General features: G+C 40.2%; 9 non-coding genes across 9 annotated transcripts; all 9 read right to left on the minus strand.

Annotated features, from left to right (window-relative positions):
- Nucleotides 1-1,567: 1,567 nt before the first annotated feature.
- On the minus strand, nucleotides 1,568-1,640 carry trnam-cau (transfer RNA methionine (anticodon CAU)). Its single transcript has one exon. It is a non-coding gene; the product is annotated as a tRNA-Met (tRNA).
- A 4,246-nt stretch (nucleotides 1,641-5,886) lies between these two features.
- On the minus strand, nucleotides 5,887-5,959 carry trnam-cau (transfer RNA methionine (anticodon CAU)). The gene has a single exon. It is a non-coding gene; the product is annotated as a tRNA-Met (tRNA).
- A 2,838-nt stretch (nucleotides 5,960-8,797) lies between these two features.
- Nucleotides 8,798-8,870, minus strand: trnam-cau (transfer RNA methionine (anticodon CAU)). The gene has a single exon. It is a non-coding gene; the product is annotated as a tRNA-Met (tRNA).
- Nucleotides 8,871-10,328: 1,458 nt separating this feature from the next.
- On the minus strand, nucleotides 10,329-10,401 carry trnam-cau (transfer RNA methionine (anticodon CAU)). Its single transcript has one exon. It is a non-coding gene; the product is annotated as a tRNA-Met (tRNA).
- Nucleotides 10,402-12,052: 1,651 nt separating this feature from the next.
- On the minus strand, nucleotides 12,053-12,125 carry trnam-cau (transfer RNA methionine (anticodon CAU)). The gene has a single exon. It is a non-coding gene; the product is annotated as a tRNA-Met (tRNA).
- A 1,454-nt stretch (nucleotides 12,126-13,579) lies between these two features.
- trnam-cau (transfer RNA methionine (anticodon CAU)) lies at nucleotides 13,580-13,652 on the minus strand. Its single transcript has one exon. It is a non-coding gene; the product is annotated as a tRNA-Met (tRNA).
- Nucleotides 13,653-15,106: 1,454 nt separating this feature from the next.
- Nucleotides 15,107-15,179, minus strand: trnam-cau (transfer RNA methionine (anticodon CAU)). The gene has a single exon. It is a non-coding gene; the product is annotated as a tRNA-Met (tRNA).
- A 4,901-nt stretch (nucleotides 15,180-20,080) lies between these two features.
- trnam-cau (transfer RNA methionine (anticodon CAU)) lies at nucleotides 20,081-20,153 on the minus strand. The gene has a single exon. It is a non-coding gene; the product is annotated as a tRNA-Met (tRNA).
- A 1,454-nt stretch (nucleotides 20,154-21,607) lies between these two features.
- Nucleotides 21,608-21,680, minus strand: trnai-aau (transfer RNA isoleucine (anticodon AAU)). Its single transcript has one exon. It is a non-coding gene; the product is annotated as a tRNA-Ile (tRNA).
- Nucleotides 21,681-24,713: the final 3,033 nt, after the last annotated feature.

Below are 24,713 nucleotides of genomic sequence, written 5' to 3' on the forward strand. Positions count from 1 at the left end.
CTGAACTAAACAATCCTTGTCTGTATATTTGTGAGATAAAAAAAGTTGTCGGCTTTAACCCTTCGGGGTCCGGAGCGTTTTTGGCCGTTTTTGGGTACCTTCAATTTTGCCCTGATACACTACATTAAGAAATGTTTACCAGACCAATGTTGGGTATCTTTTTTTTCAGCACAACCTCACCTATATGATCAGTTAGTTAGTTTTTCACTTTGACATACTATTTCAACATACTGGACCTAAACACACACAGAAAACACAAAGTCCGTCTAGAAAAATTATGTTTTTTTCATTGTAAAACCCTCAAACATGCTCAACCAAGCATTTAAAAAGGTTCAAACTGAACCACAAGGTGCAAATATGAACATATACAAGTATTCTTGTGATATATACAAGCAATAAACCACTATTTACAATAAAAAGTAGGTAAATCCTCAGGCGTTTTTCTATTTGTGCTACTTCTCAAAACAGTTTCAGTCCAAAATGACACAGAGAGCCACATCACAGGCCTTGCACTTCCATGTGAGTGATGTTCAGAAGGAACTCCAAACCAGGTCTAAACCAGGTCTAAACCAGGACTAAACCAGGACTAAACCAGGTCTAAACCAGGTCTAAACCAGGACTAAACCAGGTCTAAACCAGGTCTAAACCAGGACTAATCCAGGTCTAAACCAGGACTAAACCAGGACTATACCAGGTCTAAACCAGGTCTAAACCAGGACTAAACCAGGACTATACCAGGTCTAAACCAGGTCTAAACCAGGACTAAACCAGGACTATACCAGGTCTAAACCAGGTCTAAACCAGGTCTAAACCAGGACTAAACCAGGTCTAAACCAGGACTAAACCAGGTCTAAACTAGAACTAAACCAGGTCTAAACCAGGTCTAAACCAGGACTAACCCAGGACTAAACCAGGACTAAAGCAGGTCTAAACCAGGTCTAAACTTGATCAACATGAAGTTTGCCCCTCATTTTGCTCCACAACTATATTACTGACAATGAAATACTTGAAATACTAAAACTCTCCAAAACTACTCAAAAACAGCATATTTCCTCTCAATCGTTCTTCCACTTTGACTAATTGTCATGTGACTAATGTTTACGTTCCTCCTGTGCGTCCTGAACATCCGGGTTAGCACAAGCTAACGTTTTTTTCCGTTTCGTTTTATCACAAAAGACGACAAAGTTATTATAAGAAATGTAACGCGCGCAGAAAAGAGCGCATATTTTTCCGCAAATTTTTAATGGAATTGAAACGTTCATAACTTTGGTTTTATCTGGTGGATTCGAAAAAAACAAAAACTCAGATGTTGCTACGGGTCTCCACTTCCGTATGACGTCAACGGCAGCCGTCTACGTTGCTTGGTTTTCATGCTACAGGGTCCTAAAGCCGACCATGTTTTCACACGCGCCGGCGCGGGCGTCGACCCCGAAGGGTTAAAGCAGGAATATGCCAGGAGTTTTTTTTTCTGGGTTTAAATGTGTCGATGCGTGAAAGCTGTTTGTGTTTTTAAAGCTTCTTTTTTCGGCGTTTCATGGTAAAGGAGAAAACTGGTGTCTAGAAACAATGCCCCGTGTGAGGATTGAACTCACGACCTTCAGATTATGAGACTGACGCGCTGCCTACTGCGCTAACGAGGCCACAAGCACAGTTGATACCTGAGTTGTTGTGATTTTACTTTAACCTGTGGATTTGAGATCTATTGTAAAATTGTAAAAAAAAATATTCATTTGTTGTCATTTGGACACTGTTTTTTAGAAAAACAAGACGTTCCACTCTCATCCAAGAGTCATTCTCAATATAGGGATCGAGTCTGGGAACATCTATTCCTTTCTGAGTAATCCTACCAGTGACACCTGAGTTGTTGTCTTTTTACTTTCACCTGTGGATGTTAAATCTATTGTAAAATTGTAAAAAAAAATACTCACTTGTCATTTGGACACTGTTTTTTAGAAAAACAAGACGTTCCACTCTCATCCAAGAGTCATTCTCAATATGCGGATGGAGTCTGGGAACATCTATTCCTTTCTGAGTAATCCCACCGGGCGGAACCTCCTGATAAAGGGTGTTTGCAATTTCACTTGAAACTGCTCTTCCTTGTATCTTAACAGCCCAGTAATTGGCTATCAAAATCCTACTTTAAACTGACTGTCGCTCCCTCATCCCTGATTCGCATCAGAATGGCCAGGGCTTCCCCCGCCCCATGGCTTCAAAACGCCATCATACATGACCAATCATACAAGCAATCTTAAAGATCTTAAAGTATCTTAAAGCTCCATTTCAATCAAAAGAGGGCTTCACATTTTAACAAAGATGGCTTCCTTATCTCCTCTTTCAAACCATCTCTTCTCCCTGCTTAGAATTCTCTCCTCACTGTCCTTAAAAGAGTGGTTTGTGGCTTTAAGATGAAGATGCACAGCACTCTGTGGTACTGAATTTGCGTGCTTTCTGTGCTGATAAAGCCTCTTGTGCAGTGGCTGTTTTGTCTCACCTATATACCACTCTTTACAACGTTCTTCACTGCATTGGATGGAAAACACTAGATTGTTCTGTTTTTGTGTCGGCATCTTGTCCTTAGGGTGGACCAGTTTTTGTCGTAAAGTGTTGTCTGATTTAAAAAAAGACGGGAAGTTCGTGTTGTCTAAAGATTCTTTGCAGTTTTCCAGACAGTCCCAAGACATAAGTGTTAGAGACAACACTTCTTCTTGGTTCTGTTTCCTTTGGTCCCTTTTTTGCTACTTTTTTGTCCTCTTCACTTTGCTAAGAGCCCAAGCAGGGTAACCACTGACTGAGAGGGCTTTCCAGATGCTTTTTCCTCCTTCCTCTTGTTTTGTTTTTTCTACTATTAAAAAGTACACCAAACAATTATGGTACAGACATTACCCACAATTTCAACCCTACAAACTCTGGACACATGTTTATGACTTGTTTAAAGAGGTTTTGAGTTAAATCAAGACCATATACAAAGTTAGCTTGTGACAAGTTTGCTTGTGACAAGTTAGCTTGTGACAAGTTTTATTTGAACATGCGTCTCTCTTTTCTCCGTCCTGTGTTTCCGTAGAAGTAATTTTTCACTGTAATTTCAAACATTGCTTAGAGCAAGTACCCCTGAACTAAACGATCCTTGTCTGTATATTTGTGAGACAAAAAAGTTGTCGGCTTTAAAGCAGGAATATGCCAGAAGTTTTTTTCTGGGTTTAAATGTGTCGATGCGTGAAAGCTGTTTGTGTTTTTAAAGCTTCTTCTTTCGGCGTTTCATGGTAAACGAGAAAACTGGCGTCTAGAAACAGAGCCCCGTGTGAGGATTGAACTCACGACCTTTAGATTATGAGACTGACACTCTGCCTACTGCGCTAACGAGGCCACAAGCACCATTAATACCTGAGTTGTTGTCTTTTTACTTTCACCTGTGGATTTTAAATCTATTGTAAAATTGTAAAAAAAAAAACTCACTTGTTGTCATTTGGACACTGTTTTTTAGAAAAACAAGACGTTCCACTCTCATCCAAGAGTCATTCTCAATATGCGGATCGAGTCTGGGAACATCTATTCCTTTCTGAGTAATCCCACCGGGCGGAACCTCCTGATAAAGGGTGTTTGCAGTTTCACTTGAAACTGCTCTTCCTTGTATCTTAACAGCCCTGTAATTGGCTATCAAAATCCTACTGTAAACTGACTGTCGCTCCCTCATCCCTGATTCACATCAGAATGGCCAGGGCTTCTCCCGCCCCATGGCTTCAAAACGCCATCATACACGACCAATCATACAAGCAATCTTAAAAATCTTAAAGTATCTTAAAGCTCCATTTCAATCAAAAGAGGGCTTCACATTTTAACAAAGATGGCTTCCTTATCTCCTCTTTCAAACCATCTCTTCTCCCTGCTTAGAATTCTCTCCTCACTGTCCTTAAAAGAGTGGTTTGTGGCTTTAAGATGAAGATGCACAGCACTCTGTGGTACTGAATTTGCGTGCTTTCTGTGCTGATAGAGCCTCTTGTGCAGTGGCTGTTTTGTCTCACCTATATACCACTCTTTACAACTTCAGTTGTAGTCATCTGGACTCAGTTTGAAAAAGTAGACGTTTCGACTCTCATCCAAGAGAATTTAGATCGAGAACTCCGATATTAATACTGTTCTGTGGTAAGACCCGCCCATTGGCGTAATGCCCTCTCAGCCTGTGGTTACCCCGCTTGGGCTCTCAACAGAGTGAAGAGAACCAAGAAGCAGGACAAAAGGGAAACGGAACAGAGAAGGAAGGGTGTTTCTATCCCTTATGTGTCTGGCCTGTCGGAAAAACTGCAGAGAATTTTTAGACAACACGAAGTCCCTGTTTATTTTAAACCAGGAAACACTTTAAGACAAAAACTGGTTCACCCTAAGGACAAGTTGGCGACTCAAAAACAGAGCAATGTAGTTTATTCGATCCAATGCAGTGAAGAAAGCTGTAAAGAACGTTACATAGGTGAGCCCAAACAGCCTCTACACAAGAGGCTCTATCAGCACAGAAGAAATACAAGTTCAGGACCACAGAGTGCCGTGCATCTCCACCTTGAAGCCTCTAATCACTCGTTTGAAGACGGTGAGGTGAAGGTTTTAAGCAGGGAGAAAAGATGGTTTGAAAGAGGAGTCAAGGAAGCTATTTCTGTTAAAAAAGAAAGACCTTCTTTAAACAGAAATGGAGGGCTAAGGTTTAATCTTCCTGTTATTTATAATTGGTTACTGAACCCCTGGAAAGGTAGAGGACCAGGGAATTTAGATGCTAATCAGGTACTCAGGGTGGTTGAGCCAGGGTCTCACAAAGACAAAGAGGATTCTAATAGCCCATTAAGATTCTGAATAGGCTAGCTCGGTAGATACAAAAGGGGAGAGTTTCTGTTGAAACAAACAACTCTTTCTACTTCAGGAAGGCTCCTCCCAATGGGCGGGTCTTACCACAGAACAGTATTAATATCGGAGTTCTCGATCTAAATTCTGTTATTGACAGTGACTCTTGGATGAGAGTCGAAACGTCTACTTTTTCAAACTGAGTCCAGATGACTACAACTGAAGCTTTTTCTACTATGGAACACGCCTGGACGAATGAGGGATTACACCGACACCCTTTACAACGTTCTTCACTGCATTGGATAGAAAACACTAGATTGTTCTGTTTTTGTGTCGGCATCTTGTCCTTAGGGTGGACCAGTTTTTGTCTTAAAGTGTTGTCTGCTTTAAAAAAGACGGGAAGTTCGTGTTGTCTAAAGATTCTTTGCAGTTTTCCAGACAGTCCCAAGACATAAGTGTTAGAGACAACACTTCTTCTTGGTTCTGTTTCCTTTGGTCCTTTTTTTGCTACTTTTTTGTCCACTTCACTTTGCTAAGAGCCCAAGCAGGGTAACCACTGACTGAGAGGGCTTTCCAGATGCATTTTCCTCCTTCCTCTTGTTTTGTTTTTTCTACTATTAAAAAGTACACCAAACAATTATGGTACAGACATTACCCACAATTTCAACCCGACAAACTCTGGACACATGTTTACGACTTGTTTAAAGAGGTTTTGAGTTAAATCAAGACCATATACAAAGTTAGCTTGTGACAAGTTCGCTTGTGACAAATTAGCTTGTGACAAGTTTTATTTGAACATGCGTCTCTCTTTTCTCCGTCCTGTGTTTCCGTAGAAGTAATTTTTCACTGTAATTTCAAACATTGCTTTGAGCAAGTACCCCTGAACTAAACGATCCTTGTCTGTATATTTGTGAGATAAAAAAGTTGTCGGCTTTAAAGCAGGAATATGCCAGGAGTTTTTTTCTGGGTTTAAATGTGTCGATGCGTGAAAGCTGTTTGTGTTTTTAAAGCTTCTTTTTTCGGCGTTTCATGGTAAACGATAAAACTGGTGTCTAGAAACAATGCCCCGTGTGAGAATTGAACTCAACACCCTCAGATTATGAGACTGACGCGCTGCCTACTGCGCTAACAAGGCCATAAGCACAATTGACACCTGAGTTGTTGTATTTTTTATTTCACCTGTGGATTTTAAATCTATTGTAAAATTGTAAAAAAAAAAAACTCACTTGTTGTCATTTGGACACTGTTTTTTAGAAAAACAAGACGTTCCACTCTCATCCAAGAGTCATTCTCAATATGCGGATCGAGTCTGGGAACATCTATTCCTTTCTGAGTAATCCCACCGGGCGGAACCTCCTGATAAAGGGTGTTTGCAGTTTCACTTGAAACTGCTCTTCCTTGTATCTTAACAGCCCTGTAATTGGCTATCAAAATCCTACTGTAAACTGACTGTCGCTCCCTCATCCCTGATTCACATCAGAATGGCCAGGGCTTCTCCCGCCCCATGGCTTCAAAACGCCATCATACACGACCAATCATACAAGCAATCTTAAAGATCTTAAAGTATCTTAAAGCTCCATTTCAATCAAAAGAGGGCTTCACATTTTTAACAAAGATGGCTTCCTTATCCCCTCTTTCAAACCATCTCTTCTCCCTGCTTAGAATTCTCTCCTCACTGTCCTTAAAAGAGTGGTTTGTGGCTTTAAGATGAAGATGCACAGCACTCTGTGGTACTAAATTTGCGTGCTTTCTGTGCTGATAAAGCCTCTTGTGCAGTGGCTGTTTTGTCTCACCTATATACCACTCTTTACAACGTTCTTCACTGCATTGGATAGAAAACACTAGATTGTTCTGTTTTTGTGTCGGCATCTTGTCCTTAGGGTGGACCAGTTTTTCTCTTAAAGTGTTGTCTGCTTTAAAAAGACGAGAAGTTCTTATTGTCTAAAGATTCTTTGCAGTTTTCCAGACAGTCCCAAGACATAAGTGTTAGAGACTTCACTTCTTCTTGGTTCTGTTTCCTTTGGTCCCTTTTGTGCTACTTTTTTGTCCTCTTCACTTTGCTAAGAGCCCAAGCAGGGTAACCACTGACTGAGAGGGCTTTCCAGATGCTTTCTCCTCCTTCCTCTTGTTTTGTTTTTTCTACTATTAAAAAGTACACCAAACAATTATGGTACAGACATTACCCACAATTTCAACCCTACAAACTCTGGACACATGTTTACGACTTGTTTAAAGAGGTTTTGAGTTAAATCAAGACCATATACAAAGTTAGCTTGTGACAAGTTTGCTTGTGACAAGTTAGCTTGTGACAAGTTTTATTTGAACATGCGTCTCTCTTTTCTCCGTCCTGTGTTTCCGTAGAGGTAATTTTTCACTGTAATTTCAAACATTGCTTAGAGCAAGTACCCCTGAACTAAACAATCCTTGTCTGTATATTTGTGAGATAAAAAAGTTGTCGGCTTTAACCCTTCGGGGTCCGGAGCGTTTTTGGCCGTTTTTGGGTACCTTCAATTTTGCCCTGATACACTACATTAAGAAATGTTTACCAGACCAATGTTGGGTATCTTTTTTTTCAGCACAACCTCACCTATATGATCAGTTAGTTAGTTTTTCACTTTGACATACTATTTCAACATACTGGACCTAAACACACACAGAAAACACAAAGTCCGTCTAGAAAAATTATGTTTTTTTCATTGTAAAACCCTCAAACATGCTCAACCAAGCATTTAAAAAGGTTCAAACTGAACCACAAGGTGCAAATATGAACATATACAAGTATTCTTGTGATATATACAAGCAATAAACCACTATTTACAATAAAAAGTAGGTAAATCCTCAGGCGTTTTTCTATTTGTGCTACTTCTCAAAACAGTTTCAGTCCAAAATGACACAGAGAGCCACATCACAGGCCTTGCACTTCCATGTGAGTGATGTTCAGAAGGAACTCCAAACCAGGTCTAAACCAGGTCTAAACCAGGACTAAACCAGGACTAAACCAGGTCTAAACCAGGTCTAAACCAGGACTAAACCAGGTCTAAACCAGGTCTAAACCAGGACTAATCCAGGTCTAAACCAGGACTAAACCAGGACTATACCAGGTCTAAACCAGGTCTAAACCAGGTCTAAACCAGGACTAAACCAGGACTATACCAGGTCTAAACCAGGTCTAAACCAGGACTAAACCAGGACTATACCAGGTCTAAACCAGGTCTAAACCAGGACTAAACCAGGTCTAAACCAGGACTAAACCAGGTCTAAACTAGAACTAAACTAGAACTAAACCAGGTCTAAACCAGGACTAACCCAGGACTAAACCAGGACTAAAGCAGGTCTAAACCAGGTCTAAACTTGATCAACATGAAGTTTGCCCCTCATTTTGCTCCACAACTATATTACTGACAATGAAATACTTGAAATACTAAAACTCTCCAAAACTACTCAAAAACAGCATATTTCCTCTCAATCGTTCTTCCACTTTGACTAATTGTCATGTGACTAATGTTTACGTTCCTCCTGTGCGTCCTGAACATCCGGGTTAGCACAAGCTAACGTTTTTTTCCGTTTCGTTTTATCACAAAAGACGACAAAGTTATTATAAGAAATGTAACGCGCGCAGAAAAGAGCGCATATTTTTCCGCAAATTTTTAATGGAATTGAAACGTTCATAACTTTGGTTTTATCTGGTGGATTCGAAAAAAACAAAAACTCAGATGTTGCTACGGGTCTCCACTTCCGTATGACGTCAACGGCAGCCGTCTACGTTGCTTGGTTTTCATGCTACAGGGTCCTAAAGCCGACCATGTTTTCACACGCGCCGGCGCGGGCGTCGACCCCGAAGGGTTAAAGCAGGAATATGCCAGGAGTTTTTTTTCTGGGTTTAAATGTGTCGATGCGTGAAAGCTGTTTGTGTTTTTAAAGCTTCTTTTTTCGGCGTTTCATGGTAAAGGAGAAAACTGGTGTCTAGAAACAATGCCCCGTGTGAGGATTGAACTCACGACCTTCAGATTATGAGACTGACGCGCTGCCTACTGCGCTAACGAGGCCACAAGCACCATTGATACCTGAGTTGTTGTGATTTTACTTTAACCTGTGGATTTGAGATCTATTGTAAAATTGTAAAAAAAAATATTCATTTGTTGTCATTTGGACACTGTTTTTTAGAAAAACAAGACGTTCCACTCTCATCCAAGAGTCATTCTCAATATGCGGATGGAGTCTGGGAACATCTATTCCTTTCTGAGTAATCCCACCGGGCAGAACCTCCTGATAAAGGGTGTTTGCAGTTTCACTTGAAACTGCTCTTCCCTGTATCTTAACAGCCCTGTAATTGGCTATCAAAATCCTACTGTAAACTGACTGTCGCTCCCTCATCCCTGATTCACATCAGAATGGCCAGGGCTTCCCCCGCCCCATGGCTTCAAAACGCCATCATACACGACCAATCATACAAGCAATCTTAAAGATCTTAAAGTATCTTAAAGCTCCATTTCAATCAAAAGAGGGCTTCACATTTTAACAAAGATGGCTTCCTTATCTCCTCTTTCAAACCATCTCTTCTCCCTTCTTAGAATTCTCTCCTCACTGTCCTTAAAAGAGTGGTTTGTGGCTTTAAGATGAAGATGCACAGCACTCTGTGGTACTGAATTTGCGTGCTTTCTGTGCTGATAAAGCCTCTTCTCTTGTGCAGTGGCTGTTTTGTCTCACCTATATACCACTCTTTACAACGTTCTTCACTGCATTGGATGGAAAACACTAGATTGTTCTGTTTTTGTGTCGGCATCTTGTCCTTAGGGTGGACCAGTTTTTGTCTTAAAGTGTTGTCTGCTTTAAAAAAGACGGGAAGTTCGTGTTGTCTAAGATTCTTTGCAGTTTTCCAGACAGTCCCAAGACATAAGTGTTAGAGACAACACTTCTTCTTGGTTCTGTTTCCTTTGGTTCCTTTTTTGCTACTTTTTTGTCCTCTTCACTTTGCTAAGAGCCCAAGCAGGGTAACCACTGACTGAGAGGGCTTTCCAGATGCTTTTTCCTCCTTCCTCTTGTTTTGTTTTTTCTACTATTAAAAAGTACACCAAACAATTATGGTACAGACATTACCCACAATTTCAACCCTACAAACTCTGGACACATGTTTACGACTTGTTTAAAGAGGTTTTGAGTTAAATCAAGACCATATACAAAGTTAGCTTGTGACAAGTTCGCTTGTGACAAGTTCGCTTGTGACAAGTTTTATTTGAACATGCGTCTCTCTTTTCTCCGTCCTGTGTTTCCGTAGAGGTAATTTTTCACTGTAATTTCAAACATTGCTTAGAGCAAGTACCCCTGAACTAAACGATCCTTGTCTGTATATTTGTGAGATAAAAAAGTTGTCGGCTTTAAAGCAGGAAAATGCCAGGAGTTTTTTTCTGGGTTTAAATGTGTCGATGCGTGAAAGCTGTTTGTGTTTTTAAAGCTTCTTTTTTCGGCGTTTCATGGTAAACGAGAAAACTGGTGTCTAGAATCAATGCCCCGTGTGAGAATTGAACTCACGACCTTCAGATTATGAGACTGACGCGCTGCCTACTGCGCTAACGAGGCCACAAGCACTATTGACACCTGAGTTGTTGTGATTTTACTTTAACCTGTGGATTTGAGATCTATTGTAAAATTGTAAAAAAAAAAATTCATTTGTTGTCATTTGGACACTGTTTTTTAGAAAAACAAGACGTTCCACTCTCATCCAAGAGTCATTCTCAATATAGGGATCGAGTCTGGGAACATCTATTCCTTTCTGAGTAATCCTACCAGTGACACCTGAGTTGTTGTCTTTTTACTTTCACCTGTGGATTTTAAATCTATTGTAAAATTGTAAAAAAAAAAACTCACTTGTTGTCATTTGGACACTGTTTTTTAGAAAAACAAGACGTTCCACTCTCATCCAAGAGTCATTCTCAATATGCGGATGGAGTCTGGGAACATCTATTCCTTTCTGAGTAATCCCACCGGGCGGAACCTCCTGATAAAGGGTGTTTGCAGTTTCACTTGAAACTGCTCTTCCCTGTATCTTAACAGCCCTGTAATTGGCTATCAAAATCCTACTTTAAACTGACTGTCGCTCCCTCATCCCTGATTCTTATCAGAATGGCCAGGGCTTCCCCCGCCCCATGGCTTCAAAACGCCATCATACACGACCAATCATACAAGCAATCTTAAAGATCTTAAAGTATCTTAAAGCTCCATTTCAATCAAAAGAGGGCTTCACATTTTAACAAAGATGGCTTCCTTATCTCCTCTTTCAAACCATCTCTTCTCCCTTCTTAGAATTCTCTCCTCACTGTCCTTAAAAGAGTGGTTTGTGGCTTTAAGATGAAGATGCACAGCACTCTGTGGTACTGAATTTGCGTGCTTTCTGTGCTGATAAAGCCTCTTGTGCAGTGGCTGTTTTGTCTCACCTATATACCACTCTTTACAACGTTCTTCACTGCATTGGATGGAAAACACTAGATTGTTCTGTTTTTGTGTCGGCATCTTGTCCTTAGGGTGGACCAGTTTTTGTCTTAAAGTGTTGTCTGCTTTAAAAAAGACGGGAAGTTCGTGTTGTCTAAAGATTCTTTGCAGTTTTCCAGACCGTCCCAAGACATAAGTGTTAGAGACAACACTTCTTCTTGGTTCTGTTTCCTTTGGTTCCTCTTTTGCTACTTTTTTGCCTCTTCACTTTGCTAAGAGCCCAAGCAGGGTAACCACTGACTGAGAGGGCTTTCCAGATGCTTTTTCCTCCTTCCTTTTGTTTTGTTTTTTCTACTATTAAAAAGTCTACCAAACAATTATGGTACAGACATTACCCACAATTTCAACCCTACAAACTCTGGACAAATGTTTACGACTTGTTTAAAGAGGTTTTGAGTTAAATCAAGACCATATACAAAGTTAGCTTGTGACAAGTTCGCTTGTGACAAGTTCGCTTGTGACAAGTTTTATTTGAACATGCGTCTCTCTTTTCTCCGTCCTGTGTTTCCGTAGAGGTAATTTTTCACTGTAATTTCAAACATTGCTTTGAGCAAGTACCCCTGAACTAAACGATCCTTGTCTGTATATTTGTGAGATAAAAAAGTTGTCGGCTTTAAAGCAGGAATATGCCAGGAGTTTTTTTCTGGGTTTAAATGTGTCGATGCGTGAAAGCTGTTTGTGTTTTTAAAGCTTCTTTTTTCGGCGTTTCATGGTAAACGAGAAAACTGGTGTCTAGAAACAATGCCCCGTGTGAGGATTGAACTCACGACCTTCAGATTATGAGACTGACGCGCTGCCTACTGCGCTAACGAGGCCACAAGCTGCATTGACACCTGAATTGTTGTGATTTTACTTTAACCTGTGGATTTGAGATCTATTGTAAAATTGTAAAAAAAAATATTCATTTGTTGTCATTTGGACACTGTTTTTTAGAAAAACAAGACGTTCCACTCCCATCCAAGAGTCATTCTCAATATAGGGATCGAGTCTGGGAACATCTATTCCTTTCTGAGTAATCCCACCGGGCGGAACCTCCTGATAAAGGGTGTTTGCAGTTTCACTTGAAACTGCTCTTCCTTGTATCTTAACAGCCCTGTAATTGGCTATCAAAATCCTACTTTAAACTGACTGTCGCTCCCTCATCCCTGATTCGCATCGGAATGGCCAGGGCTTCCCCCGCCCCATGGCTTCAAAACGCCATCATACATGACCAATCATACAAGCAATCTTAAAGATCTTAAAGTATCTTAAAGCTCCATTTCAATCAAAAGAGGGCTTCACATTTTAACAAAGATGGCTTCCTTATCTCCTCTTTCAAACCATCTCTTCTCCCTGCTTAGAATTCTCTCCTCACTGTCCTTAAAAGAGTGGTTTGTGGCTTTAAGATGAAGATGCACAGCACTCTGTGGTACTGAATTTGCGTGCTTTCTGTGCTGATAGAGCCTCTTGTGCAGTGGCTGTTTTGTCTCACCTATATACTACTCTTTACAACGTTCTTCACTGCATTGGATAGAAAACACTAGATTGTTCTGTTTTTGTGTCGGCATCTTGTCCTTAGGGTGGACCAGTTTTTGTCTTAAAGTGTTGTCTGCTTTAAAAAAGACGGGAAGTTCGTGTTGTCTAAAGATTCTTTGCAGTTTTCCAGACAGTCCCAAGACATAAGTGTTAGAGACAACACTTCTTCTTGGTTCTGTTTCCTTTGGTCCCTTTTTAGCTACTTTTTTGTCCTCTTCACTTTGCTAAGAGCCCAAGCAGGGTAACCACTGACTGAGAGGGCTTTCCAGATGCTTTTTCCTCCTTCCTCTTGTTTTGTTTTTTCTACTATTAAAAAGTACACCAAACAATTATGGTACAGACATTACCCACAATTTCAACCCTACAAACTCTGGACACATGTTTACGACTTGTTTAAAGAGGTTTTGAGTTAAATCAAGACCATATACAAAGTTAGCTTGTGACAAGTTCGCTTGTGACAAGTTAGCTTGTGACAAGTTTTATTTGAACATGCGTCTCTCTTTTCTCCGTCCTGTGTTTCCGTAGAGGTAATTTTTCACTGTAATTTCAAACATTGCTTAGAGCAAGTACCCCTGAACTAAACGATCCTTGTCTGTATATTTGTGAGATAAAAAAGTTGTCGGCTTTAAAGCAGGAATATGCCAGGAGTTTTTTTCTGGGTTTAAATGTGTCGATGCGTGAAAGCTGTTTGTGTTTTTAAAGCTTCTTTTTTCGGCGTTTCATGGTAAACGAGAAAACTGCTGTCTAGAAACAATGCCCCGTGTGAGGACTGAACTCACGACCTTCAGATTATGAGACCGACGCGCTGCCTACTGCGCTAACGAGGCCACAAGCAGCATTGACACCTGAGTTGTTGTGATTTTACTTTAACCTGTGGATTTGAGATCTATTGTAAAATTGTAAAAAAAAATATTCATTTGTTGTCATTTGGACACTGTTTTTTAGAAAAACAAGACGTTCCACTCCCATCCAAGAGTCATTCTCAATATAGGGATCGAGTCTGGGAACATCTATTCCTTTCTGAGTAATCCCACCGGGCGGAACCTCCTGATAAAGGGTGTTTGCAGTTTCACTTGAAACTGCTCTTCCTTGTATCTTAACAGCCCTGTAATTGGCTATCAAAATCCTACTTTAAACTGACTGTCGCTCCCTCATCCCTGATTCGCATCGGAATGGCCAGGGCTTCCCCCGCCCCATGGCTTCAAAACGCCATCATACATGACCAATCATACAAGCAATCTTAAAGATCTTAAAGTATCTTAAAGCTCCATTTCAATCAAAAGAGGGCTTCACATTTTAACAAAGATGGCTTCCTTATCTCCTCTTTCAAACCATCTCTTCTCCCTGCTTAGAATTCTCTCCTCACTGTCCTTAAAAGAGTGGTTTGTGGCTTTAAGATGAAGATGCACAGCACTCTGTGGTACTGAATTTGCGTGCTTTCTGTGCTGATAAAGCCTCTTGTGCAGTGGCTGTTTTGTCTCACCTATATACCACTCTTTACAACGTTCTTCACTGCATTGGATGGAAAACACTAGATTGTTCTGTTTTTGTGTCGGCATCTTGTCCTTAGGGTGGACCAGTTTTTGTCTTAAAGTGTTGTCTGCTTTAAAAAAGACGGGAAGTTCGTGTTGTCTAAAGATTCTTTGCAGTTTTCCAGACAGTCCCAAGACATAAGTGTTAGAGACAACACTTCTTCTTGGTTCTGTTTCCTTTGGTCCCGTTTTTGCTACTTTTTTGTCCTCTTCACTTTGCTAAGAGCCCAAGCAGGGTAACCACTGACTGAGAGGGCTTTCCAGATGCTTTCTCCTCCTTCCTCTTGTTTTGTTTTTTCTACTATTAAAAAGTACACCAAACAATTATGGTACAGACATTAACCACAATTTCAACCCTACAAACTCTGGACACATGTTTACGACTTGTTTAAAGAGGTTTTGAGTTAAATCAAGACCATATACAAAGTTAGCTTGTGACAAGTTCGCTTGTGACAAGTTAGCTTGTGACAAGTTTTATTTGAACATGCGTCTCTCTTTTCTCCGTCCTGTGTTTCCGTAGAGGTAATTTTTCACTGTAATTTCAAACATTGCTTAGAGCAAGTACCCCTGAACTAAACGATCCTTGTCTGTATATTTGTGAGATAAAAAAGTTGTCGGCTTTAAAGCAGGAATATGCCAGGAGTTTTTTTCTGGGTTTAAATGTGTCGATGCGTGAAAGCTGTTTGTGTTTTTAAAGCTTCTTTTTTCGGCATTTCATGGTAAACGAGAAAACTGGTGTCTAGAAACAAAGCCCTGTGTGAGGATTGAACTCACGACCTTCAGATTATGAGACTGACGCGCTGCCTACTGCGCTAACGAGGCCACAAGCACCATTGACACCTGAGTTATTGTGATTTTACTTTAACCTGTGGATTTGAGATCTATTGTAAAATTGTAAAAAAAAATAATAATTTGTTGTCATTTGGACACTGTTTTTTAGAAAAACAAGACGTTCCACTCTCATCCAAGAGTCATTCTCAATATAGGGATCGAGTCTGGGAACATCTATTCCTTTCTGAGTAATCCTACCAGTGACACCTGAGTTGTTGTCTTTTTACTTTCACCTGTGGATTTTAAATCTATTGTAAAATTGTAAAAAAAAATACTCACTTGTTGTCATTTGGACACTGTTTTTTAGAAAAACAAGACGTTCCACTCCCATCCAAGAGTCATTCTCAATATAGGGATCGAGTCTGGGAACATCTATTCCTTTCTGAGTAATCCCACCGGGCGGAACCTCCTGATAAAGGGTGTTTGCAGTTTCACTTGAAACTGCTCTTCCTTGTATCTTAACAGCCCTGTAATTGGCTATCAAAATCCTACTTTAAACTGACTGTCGCTCCCTCATCCCTGATTCGCATCGGAATGGCCAGGGCTTCCCCCGCCCCATGGCTTCAAAACGCCATCATACATGACCAATCATACAAGCAATCTTAAAGATCTTAAAGTATCTTAAAGCTCCATTTCAATCAAAAGAGGGCTTCACATTTTAACAAAGATGGCTTCCTTATCTCCTCTTTCAAACCATCTCTTCTCCCTGCTTAGAATTCTCTCCTCACTGTCCTTAAAAGAGTGGTTTGTGGCTTTAAGATGAAGATGCACAGCACTCTGTGGTACTGAATTTGCGTGCTTTCTGTGCTGATAGAGCCTCTTGTGCAGTGGCTGTTTTGTCTCACCTATATACTACTCTTTACAACGTTCTTCACTGCATTGGATAGAAAACACTAGATTGTTCTGTTTTTGTGTCGGCATCTTGTCCTTAGGGTGGACCAGTTTTTGTCTTAAAGTGTTGTCTGCTTTAAAAAAGACGGGAAGTTCGTGTTGTCTAAAGATTCTTTGCAGTTTTCCAGACAGTCCCAAGACATAAGTGTTAGAGACAACACTTCTTCTTGGTTCTGTTTCCTTTGGTCCCTTTTTAGCTACTTTTTTGTCCTCTTCACTTTGCTAAGAGCCCAAGCAGGGTAACCACTGACTGAGAGGGCTTTCCAGATGCTTTTTCCTCCTTCCTCTTGTTTTGTTTTTTCTACTATTAAAAAGTACACCAAACAATTATGGTACAGACATTACCCACAATTTCAACCCTACAAACTCTGGACACATGTTTACGACTTGTTTAAAGAGGTTTTGAGTTAAATCAAGACCATATACAAAGTTAGCTTGTGACAAGTTCGCTTGTGACAAGTTAGCTTGTGACAAGTTTTATTTGAACATGCGTCTCTCTTTTCTCCGTCCTGTGTTTCCGTAGAGGTAATTTTTCACTGTAATTTCAAACATTGCTTTGAGCAAGTACCCCTGAACTAAACGATCCTTGTCTGTATATTTGTGAGATAAAAAAGTTGTCGGCTTTAAAGCAGGAATATGCCAGGAGTTTTTTTCTGGGTTTAAATGTGTCGATGCGTGAAAGCTGTTTGTGTTTTTAAAGCTTCTTTTTTCGGCGTTTCATGGTAAACGAGAAAACTGTTGTCTAGAAACAATGCCCCGTGTGAGGACTGAACTCACGACCTTCAGATTATGAGACTGACGCTCTGCCTACTGCGCTAACGAGGCCACAAGCACCAATAATACCTGAGTTGTTGTCTTTTTACTTTCACCTGTGGATTTTAAATCTATTGTAAAATTGTAAAAAAAAATACTCACTTGTCATTTGGACACTGTTTTTTAGAAAAACAAGACGTTCCACTCTCATCCAAGAGTCATTCTCAATATGCGGATCGAGTCTGGGAACATCTATTCCTTTCTGAGTAATCCCACCGGGCGGAACCTCCTGATAAAGGGTGTTTGCAGTTTCACTTGAAACTGCTCTTCCTTGTATCTTAACAGCCCTGTAATTGGCTATCAAAATCCTACTTTAAACTGACTGTCGCTCCCTCATCCCTGATTCGCATCAGAATGGCCAGGGCTTCCCCCGCCCCATGGCTTCAAAACGCCATCATACATGACCAATCATACAAGCAATCTTAAAGATCTTAAAGTATCTTAAAGCTCCATTTCAATCAAAAGAGGGCTTCACATTTTAACAAAGATGGCTTCCTTATCTCCTCTTTCAAACCATCTCTTCTCCCTGCTTAGAATTCTCTCCTCACTGTCCTTAAAAGAGTGGTTTGTGGCTTTAAGATGAAGATGCACAGCACTCTGTGGTACTGGATTTGCGTGCTTTCTGTGCTGATAAAGCCTCTTGTGCAGTGGCTGTTTTGTCTCACCTATATACCACTCTTTACAACGTTATTCACTGCATTGGATAGAAAACACTAGATTGTTCTGTTTTTGTGTCGGCATCTTGTCCTTAGGGTGGACCAGTTTTTGTCTTAAAGTGTTGTCTGCTTTAAAAAAGACGGGAAGTTCGTGTTGTCTAAAGATTCTTTGCAGTTTTCCAGACAGTCCCAAGACATAAGTGTTAGAGACAACACTTCTTCTTGGTTCTGTTTCCTTTGGTCCCTTTTTTGCTACTTTTTTGTCCTCTTCACTTTGCTAAGAGCCCAAGCAGGGTAACCACTGACTGAGAGGGCTTTCCAGATGCTTTCTCCTCCTTCCTCTTGTTTTGTTTTTTCTACTATTAAAAAGTACACCAAACAATTATGGTACAGACATTACCCACAATTTCAACCCTACAAACTCTGGACACATGTTTACGACTTGTTTAAAGAGGTTTTGAGTTAAATCAAGACCATATACAAAGTTAGCTTGTGACAAGTTCGCTTGTGACAAGTTAGCTTGTGACAAGTTTTATTTGAACATGCGTCTCTCTTTTCTCCGTCCTGTGTTTCCGTAGAGGTAATTTTTCACTGTAATTTCAAACATTGCTTAGAGCAAGTACCCCTGAACTAAACGATCCTTGTCTGTATATTTGTGAGATAAAAAAGTTGTCGGCTTTAAAGCAGGAATATGCCATGAGTTTTTTTCCGGGTTTAAATGTGTCGATGCGTGAAAGCTGTTTGTGTTTTTAAAGCTTCTTTTTTCAGCATTTCATGGTAAACGAGAAAACTGGTGTCTAGTAACAATGCCCCGTGTGAGGATTGAACTCACGACCTTTAGATTATGAGACTGACGCTCTGCCTACTGCGCTAACGAGGCCACAAGCACCATTGACACCTGAGTTATTGTGATTTTACTTTAACCTGTGGATTTGAGATCTATTGTAAAATTGTAAAAAAGAAAATTCATTTGTTGTCATTTGGACACTGTTTTTTAGAAAAACAAGACGTTCCACTCTCATCCAAGAGTCATTCTCAATATAGGGATCGAGTCTGGGAACATCTATTCCTTTCTGAGTAATCCTACCAGTGACACCTGAGTTGTTGTCTTTTTACTTTCACCTGTGGATTTTAAATCTATTGTAAAATTGTAAAAAAAAATACTCACTTGTTGTCATTTGGACACTGTTTTTTAGAAAAACAAGACGTTCCACTCTCATCCAAGAGTCATTCTCAATATGCGGATTGAGTCTGGGAACATCTATTCCTTTCTGAGTAATCCCACCGGGCGGAACCTCCTGATAAAGGGTGTTTGCAGTTTCACTTGAAACTGCTCTTCCTTGTATCTTAACAGCCCTGTAATTGGCTATCAAAATCCTACTTTAAACTGACTGTCGCTCCCTCATCCCTGATTCGCATCGGAATGGCCAGGGCTTCCCCCGCCCCATGGCTTCAAAACGCCATCATACATGACCAATCATACAAGCAATCTTAAAGATCTTAAAGTATCTTAAAGCTCCATTTCAATCAAAAGAGGGCTTCACATTTTAACAAAGATGGCTTCCTTATCTCCTCTTTCAAACCATCTCTTCTCCCTGCTTAGAATTCTCTCCTCACTGTCCTTAAAAGAGTGGTTTGTGGCTTTAAGATGAAGATGCACAGCACTCTGTGGTACTGAATTTGCGTGCTTTCTGTGCTGATAAAGCCTCTTGTGCAGTGGCTGTTTTGTCTCACCTATATACCACTCTTTACAACGTTCTTCACTGCATTGGATAGAAAACACTAGATTGTTCTGTTTTTGTGTCTGCATCTTGTCCTTAGGGTGGACCAGTTTTTGTCTTAAAGTGTTGTCTGCTTTAAAAAAGACGGGAAGTTCGTGTTGTCTAAAGATTCTTTGCAGTTTTCCAGACAGTCCCAAGACATAAGTGTTAGAGACAACACTTCTTCTTGGTTCTGTTTCCTTTGGTCCCTTTTTTGCTACTTTTTTGTCCTCTTCACTTTGCTAAGAGCCCAAGCAGGGTAACCACTGACTGAGAGGGCTTTCCAGATGCTTTCTCCTCCTTCCTCTTGTTTTGTTTTTTCTACTATTAAAAAGTACACCAAACAATTATGGTACAGACATTACCCACAATTTCAACCCTACAAACTCTGGACACATGTTTACGACTTGTTTAAAGAGGTTTTGAGTTAAATCAAGACCATATACAAAGTTAGCTTGTGACAAGTTCGCTTGTGACAAGTTCGCTTGTGACAAGTTTTATTTGAACATGCGTCTCTCTTTTCTCCGTCCTGTGTTTCCGTAGAGGTAATTTTTCACTGTAATTTCAAACATTGCTTAGAGCAAGTACCCCTGAACTAAACGATCCTTGTCTGTATATTTGTGAGATAAAAAAGTTGTCGGCTTTAAAGCAGGAATATGCCAGGAGTTTTTTTCTGGGTTTAAATGTGTCGATGCGTGAAAGCTGTTTGTGTTTTTAAAGCTTCTTTTTTCGGCGTTTCATGGTAAACGAGAAAACTGGTGTCTAGAATCAATGCCCCGTGTGAGGATTGAACTCACGACCTTCAGATTATGAGACTGACGCGCTGCCTACTGCGCTAACGAGGCCACAAGCACTAATGACACCTGAGTTGTTGTCTTTTTACTTTCACCTGTGGATTTTAAATCTATTGTAAAATTGTAAAAAAAAATACTCACTTGTTGTCATTTGGACACTGTTTTTTAGAAAAACAAGACGTTCCAGTCTCATCCAAGAGTCATTCTCAATATGCGGATGGAGTCTGGGAACATCTATTCCTTTCTGAGTAATCCCACCGGGCGGAACCTCCTGATAAAGGGTGTTTGCAGTTTCACTTGAAACTGCTCTTCCCTGTATCTTAACAGCCCTGTAATTGGCTATCAAAATCCTACTTTAAACTGACTGTCGCTCCCTCATCCCTGATTCTTATCAGAATGGCCAGGGCTTCCCCCGCCCCATGGCTTAAAAACGCTATCATACACGACTAATCATACAAGCAATCTTAAAGATCTTAAAGTATCTTAAAGCTCCATTTCAATCAAAAGAGGGCTTCACATTTTAACAAAGATGGCTTCCTTATCTCCTCTTTCAAACCATCTCTTCTCCCTGCTTAGAATTCTCTCCTCACTGTCCTTAAAAGAGTGGTTTGTGGCTTTAAGATGAAGATGCACAGCACTCTGTGGTACTGAATTTGCGTGCTTTCTGTGCTGATAAAGCCTCTTGTGCAGTGGCTGTTTTGTCTCACCTATATACCACTCTTTACAACGTTCTTCACTGCATTGGATAGAAAACACTAGATTGTTCTGTTTTTGTGTCGGCATCTTGTCCTTAGGGTGGACCAGTTTTTGTCTTAAAGTGTTGTCTGCTTTAAAAAAAGACGGGAAGTTCGTGTTGTCTAAAGATTCTTTGCAGTTTTCCAGACAGTCCCAAGACATAAGTGTTAGAGACAACACTTCTTCTTGGTTCTGTTTCCTTTGGTCCCTTTTTAGCTACTTTTTGTCCTCTTCACTTTGCTAAGAGCCCAAGCAGGGTAACCACTGACTGAGAGGGCTTTCCAGATGCTTTTTCCTCCTTCCTCTTGTTTTGTTTTTTCTACTATTAAAAAGTACACCAAACAATTATGGTACAGACATTACCCACAATTTCAACCCTACAAACTCTGGACACATGTTTACGACTTGTTTAAAGAGGTTTTGAGTTAAATCAAGACCATATACAAAGTTAGCTTGTGACAAGTTCGCTTGTGACAAGTTAGCTTGTGACAAGTTTTATTTGAACATGCGTCTCTCTTTTCTCCGTCCTGTGTTTCCGTAGAGGTAATTTTTCACTGTAATTTCAAACATTGCTTAGAGCAAGTACCCCTGAACTAAACGATCCTTGTCTGTATATTTGTGAGATAAAAAAGTTGTCGGCTTTAAAGCAGGAATATGCCAGGAGTTTTTTTCTGGGTTTAAATGTGTCGATGCGTGAAAGCTGTTTGTGTTTTTAAAGCTTCTTTTTTCGGCATTTCATGGTAAACGAGAAAACTGGTGTCTAGAAACAATGCCCTGTGTGAGGATTGAACTCACGACCTTCAGATTATTAGACTGACGCGCTGCCTACTGCGCTAACGAGGCCACAAGCACCATTGACACCTGAGTTATTGTGATTTTACTTTAACCTGTGGATTTGAGATCTATTGTAAAATTGTAAAAAAAAAAATTAATTTGTTGTCATTTGGACACTGTTTTTTAGAAAAACAAGACGTTCCACTCTCATCCAAGAGTCATTCTCAATATAGGGATCGAGTCTGGGAACATCTATTCCTTTCTGAGTAATCCTACCAGTGACACCTGAGTTGTTGTCTTTTTACTTTCACCTGTGGATTTTAAATCTATTGTAAAATTGTAAAAAAAAATACTCACTTGTTGTCATTTGGACACTGTTTTTTAGAAAAACAAGACGTTCCACTCTCATCCAAGAGTCATTCTCAATATGCGGATTGAGTCTGGGAACATCTATTCCTTTCTGAGTAATCCCACCGGGCGGAACCTCCTGATAAAGGGTGTTTGCAGTTTCACTTGAAACTGCTCTTCCTTGTATCTTAACAGCCCTGTAATTGGCTATCAAAATCCTACTTTAAACTGACTGTCGCTCCCTCATCCCTGATTCGCATCGGAATGGCCAGGGCTTCCCCCGCCCCATGGCTTCAAAACGCCATCATACACGACCAATCATACAAGCAATCTTAAAGATCTTAAAGTATCTTAAAGCTCCATTTCAATCAAAAGAGGGCTTCACATTTTAACAAAGATGGCTTCCTTATCTCCTCTTTCAAACCATCTCTTCTCCCTGCTTAGAATTCTCTCCTCACTGTCCTTAAAAGAGTGGTTTGTGGCTTTAAGATGAAGATGCACAGCACTCTGTGGTACTGAATTTGCGTGCTTTCTGTGCTGATAAAGCCTCTTGTGCAGTGGCTGTTTTGTCTCACCTATATACCACTCTTTACAACGTTCTTCACTGCATTGGATGGAAAACACTAGATTGTTCTGTTTTTGTGTCGGCATCTTGTCCTTAGGGTGGACCAGTTTTTGTCTTAAAGTGTTGTCTGCTTTAAAAAAGACGGGAAGTTCGTGTTGTCTAAAGATTCTTTGCAGTTTTCCAGACCGTCCCAAGACATAAGTGTTAGAGACAACACTTCTTCTTGGTTCTGTTTCCTTTGGTCCCTTTTTTGCTACTTTTTTGTCCTCTTCACTTTGCTAAGAGCCCAAGCAGGGTAACCACTGACTGAGAGGGCTTTCCAGATGCTTTCTCCTCCTTCCTCTTGTTTTGTTTTTTCTACTATTAAAAAGTACACCAAACAATTATGGTACAGACATTACCCACAATTTCAACCCTACAAACTCTGGACACATGTTTACGACTTGTTTAAAGAGGTTTTGAGTTAAATCAAGACCATATACAAAGTTAGCTTGTGACAAGTTCGCTTGTGACAAGTTAGCTTGTGACAAGTTTTATTTGAACATGCGTCTCTCTTTTCTCCGTCCTGTGTTTCCGTAGAGGTAATTTTTCACTGTAATTTCAAACATTGCTTAGAGCAAGTACCCCTGAACTAAACGATCCTTGTCTGTATATTTGTGAGATAAAAAAGTTGTCGGCTTTAAAGCAGGAATATGCCAGGAGTTTTTTTCTGGGTTTAAATGTGTCGATGCGTGAAAGCTGTTTGTGTTTTTAAAGCTTCTTTTTTCGGCATTTCATGGTAAACGAGAAAACTGGTGTCAAGTAACAATGCCCCGTGTGAGCATTGAACTCACGACCTTCAAATTATTGGACTGACGCGCTGCCTACTGCGCTAACGAGGCCACAAGCACCATTGACACCTGAGTTATTGTGATTTTACTTTAACCTGTGGATTTGAGATCTATTGTAAAATTGTAAAAAAAAAAATTAATTTGTTGTCATTTGGACACTGTTTTTTAGAAAAACAAGACGTTCCACTCTCATCCAAGAGTCATTCTCAATATAGGGATCGAGTCTGGGAACATCTATTCCTTTCTGAGTAATCCTACCAGTGACACCTGAGTTGTTGTCTTTTTACTTTCACCTGTGGATTTTAAATCTATTGTAAAATTGTAAAAAAAAATACTCACTTGTTGTCATTTGGACACTGTTTTTTAGAAAAACAAGACGTTCCACTCTCATCCAAGAGTCATTCTCAATATGCGGATTGAGTCTGGGAACATCTATTCCTTTCTGAGTAATCCCACCGGGCGGAACCTCCTGATAAAGGGTGTTTGCAGTTTCACTTGAAACTGCTCTTCCTTGTATCTTAACAGCCCTGTAATTGGCTATCAAAATCCTACTTTAAACTGACTGTCGCTCCCTCATCCCTGATTCGCATCAGAATGGCCAGGGCTTCCCCCGCCCCATGGCTTCAAAACGCCATCATACATGACCAATCATACAAGCAATCTTAAAGATCTTAAAGTATCTTAAAGCTCCATTTCAATCAAAAGAGGGCTTCACATTTTAACAAAGATGGCTTCCTTATCTCCTCTTTCAAACCATCTCTTCTCCCTGCTTAGAATTCTCTCCTCACTGTCCTTAAAAGAGTGGTTTGTGGCTTTAAGATGAAGATGCACAGCACTCTGTGGTACTGGATTTGCGTGCTTTCTGTGCTGATAAAGCCTCTTGTGCAGTGGCTGTTTTGTCTCACCTATATACCACTCTTTACAACGTTCTTCACTGCATTGGATAGAAAACACTAGATTGTTCTGTTTTTGTGTCGGCATCTTGTCCTTAGGGTGGACCAGTTTTTGTCTTAAAGTGTTGTCTGCTTTAAAAAAGACGGGAAGTTCGTGTTGTCTAAAGATTCTTTGCAGTTTTCCAGACAGTCCCAAGACATAAGTGTTAGAGACAACACTTCTTCTTGGTTCTGTTTCCTTTGGTTTATTTTTTGCTACTTTTTTGTCCTCTTCACTTTGCTAAGAGCCCAAGCAGGGTAACCACTGACTGAGAGGGCTTTCCAGATGCTTTCTCCTCCTTCCTCTTGTTTTGTTTTTTCTACTATTAAAAAGTACACCAAACAATTATGGTACAGACATTACCCACAATTTCAACCCTACAAACTCTGGACACATGTTTACGACTTGTTTAAAGAGGTTTTGAGT

Source organism: Eucyclogobius newberryi, unplaced genomic scaffold (assembly GCF_026437365.1).
Source record: "Eucyclogobius newberryi isolate DKJ021-1_F unplaced genomic scaffold, fEucNew1.0.hap1 SCAF_68, whole genome shotgun sequence".
NCBI classification, from domain to species: domain Eukaryota; kingdom Metazoa; phylum Chordata; class Actinopteri; order Gobiiformes; family Gobiidae; genus Eucyclogobius; species Eucyclogobius newberryi.